This window comes from Eutrema salsugineum, unplaced genomic scaffold (genome assembly GCF_000478725.1).
Source record: "Eutrema salsugineum unplaced genomic scaffold, Eutsalg1_0 scaffold_4, whole genome shotgun sequence".
Lineage (NCBI taxonomy): Eukaryota > Viridiplantae > Streptophyta > Magnoliopsida > Brassicales > Brassicaceae > Eutrema > Eutrema salsugineum.
In genome coordinates, this window is record NW_006256686.1 from 6,163,231 (window position 1) to 6,167,692 (window position 4,462).

Consider the following 4,462-nt stretch of genomic DNA (forward strand, 5'->3'; position numbering starts at 1 on the left):
TAAGAATTGATCCTCATAGTTCTAGTGTCTAGAATCTCTCCATTTGGATTGATACCTCAAGTGCTACAATGACATGAGTAGTTGAGGAATTGATCAAGGATTGAAAAATTCCTACTATCAAGCTGTGAATGTCTGCGGAGAAGTACATGGTGGTTTGATTTGGAATGATGAAGCAGTAGTTGAGTTGCAGGGTGATCAGTCAAAAGCGATGTTCCAATGAAAGGTTGAGTCTCTGTGTTTTCAAACTTCTTTCTCTTGTTTGGTGTTATGTTTGCTTGAGGGCAAGCAAATGCTAAGTCTGGGGGAGTTGATATATCATGGTTTTTATGGTTTTTAACCATGGTATAAGTTCTATTTATAGAGTCTTTTTAGTGTCTTTCGAGTCTTTTGGAGTCTTTTCAGGTCATAGGTACGTTTGGAGCTTAACTGGAGACTTTGGAGCACTTTGGAGCTTAATCAGGATCAAATTCGTCAAGTATGGATTTTGTGCTTTGGTGACGCTCGACACCATGAAGAGTGACGCGCGACACTTGTCAGAGAAATAAGGAAAAGGCGATTTTGTTTCCTATTTGAAGAAGGAGTTGGGCCCAAACGTTTTCAAGGAAGCCCAAAACGTGTTTTAGAGATATATATAGGATTTTTATTCCCTTTTTACGTAGACCTTAGATTTTAGAGAGAGAGATACTCTGAGTTTTCGGCTTTTGCGATTTCTGAGCTTGGGGAGACAAGTCTGTACTCTGTTCGTTTAGAGAGAAGATTTCGAACCCCTTTATCTATTTCGATTTATTCTATTGTTTTCTATTCATCATGTTTGTTATTTCAATAACCATGTCTGAGTAGATCACCTGTTAGGTTTAGGGTTTAATTAGGGTTTTCTTTGAATGTTTGATTAACTTGCTAGTTAGGGTTCATATCTATTTGTTCTTCACCTTAGGTTGTTCTTAAAGCTAATTCTAGACTGATCACCTAGAACTTAGATCTTAGGTTGCTTAATTGACACGGAAGTGTAATTGAATAACTGGAAAGAATCTGAGTTGAGCAAAGTAACTATTCGCAAAGGAATTTGGTTTAGGAGCTTTGTGAACATATCGAACTTGTGCATTAAGGCTGGTTTAAATCTGTAGGATTTACAAAGGAATTTGGAATTCTAGGATTTTAACTTAGATAATTCTCACAACGGAAGTTGGTTAATTATAGTTTTGTGTTTCGAGTTCAAGAACCGTGCTTAATAACTGAATCCTGACTTGTTAAGTTGATTTGCATTCATTGATCTCCTGAAAATCACCCTAGACCTATCCTTTACCACATCGAATTTACAACTGTCTTCATCGCTGCTTTATTTATTTCTGTTGCATTGTTATTTGTTCTGCATATTTCGACTTAGCGTAACTCTATCTACATAAGGTTTATTGAGTGATTTCTTGTCTCTGTGGTTCGACCCCTAGATACTACAACTGCACATCTGTGCTCTTGCAGAGTAGCTTAGGGATTAAACTTTGAGCATATCAATCAAAATCGGCAATGATTCTAATGTGGGGGCTGTCTTCTTGCAGGATTTACAAGTTGTATAGGTCATTTGCTTCTCTTCCATTAGGTGGAACAATGTTTTAATTATCCTTTGCTCTTTGGGATCGGAGCAGCATGTCAAGGGAGTTGATTTCCCTTTTCATCGAGCAGTGTCTGGTCATCAGCTTCCTGATCAGCCTCTTGTTCATTATCGTGAATAGAATCACAATCATCATCATCTCCATCTTGACCATCTTGATCACGGTTTAAAGGATTTTCCTGATGAGTGAATGGATCGGCCATCTTGAGCATTCTTCGTCTGAGTCTCCAAAGTTCTCTTTCGTGTTTGTCGATCTCGTCTAGGGGTGGTACAATGTTGGGAGGATTTCTCCTAGTTTTCATGCACGTGAGAGCAAAGAAAGCAAAGATAAAAAAAAAGAAGTTAGAAAAACTCCAGTATAACTCGAAAATCTTGTGCTCTAGAATTGAAATTAGATTGAGAAATCAAATCAACAGCACACAAATACCCGGCAATAACGCCGAAAACTTGATGTGGGTGCAGTGGGAAACTACATGTTTTACCCTAAACAAAGCTGCAAGTGCACAGCAAACACAGTAGTACTTAGGGATCGAATCCACATGGATTTGTGTGTTGAGGACTCCTAACTGATGCTAAAATAAATTGTAGAACTAATCAAATTATAAGGGTGTTTTGGTTGTCACTGAATCTAAATAACTAAGCAAAGAATTAAAATTATATGAAAAACAGCTCTGGCTTAGGGTTCATCTCTAGGGTTCATGATCTATAACACAGGGAATCTAAGTAAGAATTTTCTATAATTCTGAAACTAGGATAGACACTTATAAAATTAGCCAACTTCTCATCACCCTAATCATCTAATAACTTAATCTCTACCATTAACTCTCGCTCTCATGCCAGAATAACATAATGTATTTCAGACCGGGATCCATCTTGGCTTACTTAACCTCCGTAGGTAGCTTTTTTCTCCTATAACGGGGACGTCCATTGATATATTCATAATTTTTCATGCATACATTTAGCTAGTTTTGTTAGAGTTTGTCTTAGGTTCTAGCTTTGTTTAGGATTTGCATTAGGTCCTGGAGTGTTCTCAGGTCATTTGGAGACTTTTGGGAGCAACTTGGAGCTAGGATCGTGGAGGAACCCTCACCTGTGTGCAACAACTCGGACAAATGGTTTGGCGCAGACAAAACCCTCACTTTGATCGCGTGGGAAGAAGGACTTGCAATGCGATTCGCCTTCCAGAGTCTTCATCAAGAATCAAGAAGGTCGAGTTCCAGAACACCTGAAATCGTCTTATTTGGAGTTGTGAGCTGAAAGTTACGGCGATCGGACGCAGTGCATGTCTCGGAGCTGATAAAAGACCAAAGCAACGCGCGTCAAAGAACTGGCAGAACGGAGCCTTTTCCGACGTCGCCTGAGCTCGAGCCCTTCATAAAAGTTGAAGATGTATGAGTCTTCTGTCCACTGAAACTGGAACGACACCGTTTGGACCAGTATCTTGGAAGTTACTTTCCTATGAATGTGAAGTGGTCAATGGAGCCCTGAATGCTGCGAGATGGTCTTGCGACTTGGTTAACTCGCAACGACTGAAGATGAATGCCTGGAGGTTAAGCTGCGAGTTGAGAAGTGCGAGTAAGCTATCACTGGATAAGGTCTGAGGCTTCCGAGCAAGAAAAATGCTAAGTCCACAACCATGCGACTTAGGCATGCGAGTTGGCCGCGCTTGGAACTAAACCGCACGAGGACTCGCAATCTACACCGACTTGAGCCTGCGACCTGGGAGTAATGGAGACCAAGCCGAACACATCCCTGAAGGTCCCTGCTACATGGTCGTGCGAGTTAAGGAGTAATGGAGACCAGGCCGCAGACGGATTCGCAAATCACACCGAGAAGGTAATGCGGCTGAGTTTACAAGTGTTTTACCTCGTTCAAGTTTCTTCCTCTGGTCATGCGACTTGGGCATGCAACTTGGGACCAAGGGATGACCAAGTCGCACACACACCTTGCCCAGATTTCGTCTTGGTCATGCGACTTGGAGAGGAAGAGGATTAAACCGCACAAAGACTCGAAAACACATCTACTTGGGCGTGCGGCTGAGACTAAGAGATTTAAGCCTCACAAGACAGTTTCTTCACCTATGCGACTTGGGCATGCGACCTGGGAGACTCTTGACCAACTCGCACATTCGTCACTTTAGCCACTAAAGCCGGGTCAGGACCCGGTTTGTTCCGGGCTGACCCGGTTCGTTTTAGAGACATATAAATAGTTTTTAGGATTTTTTTCCCAAACCCTAAGCTTTATTCATTTTGTCTCTTGCCTCTTTTGTGAAAAGACTCCTCTTAAGAAGAGAAATATTGATTTTTGAGGGTTTAATCAAGAGAGTTTGAGAGATCTTTGTGTTTAAAGCTGTTTTCTTCTGAATCTATCATCTATCTCTTCATCTACACACTTCTAATCATGATTAACAACACATCTTTCAAAGGATCTAGTGTGGTGATCCTGATTAGTGAGTAATCTCCATATTAAGGTCTTAGATATGTAGATTAGGGTGCTTAAGTGGTAGATTAGTAAGCTTAGGGGTTAGATCATGCATATTCCATTCTCTACAACCTGTTCTTAATGCTAGATCCATACACATCATATGTGGTCTAGATTCTGGGCATTTCATGCACCAAAAGTGTTTGATGAAATGCCTGAACCAAGGTTGTTAGAGGTTTAAGTGTTATTCATCATGGGAATGATTGTTTATATGCTTAAATGACAGATTAAACTGATTCTTAATGCTTGTTGATTCATGTTTCACTAATGATGATTAGGTTAGAAACTGTTTTGGCATAGAAGTTGATACCTTCATGAGAGGATTAACTTAATTAATGATGTTTAAGTTGAATGGTTTGCTTGATCATATGGTTC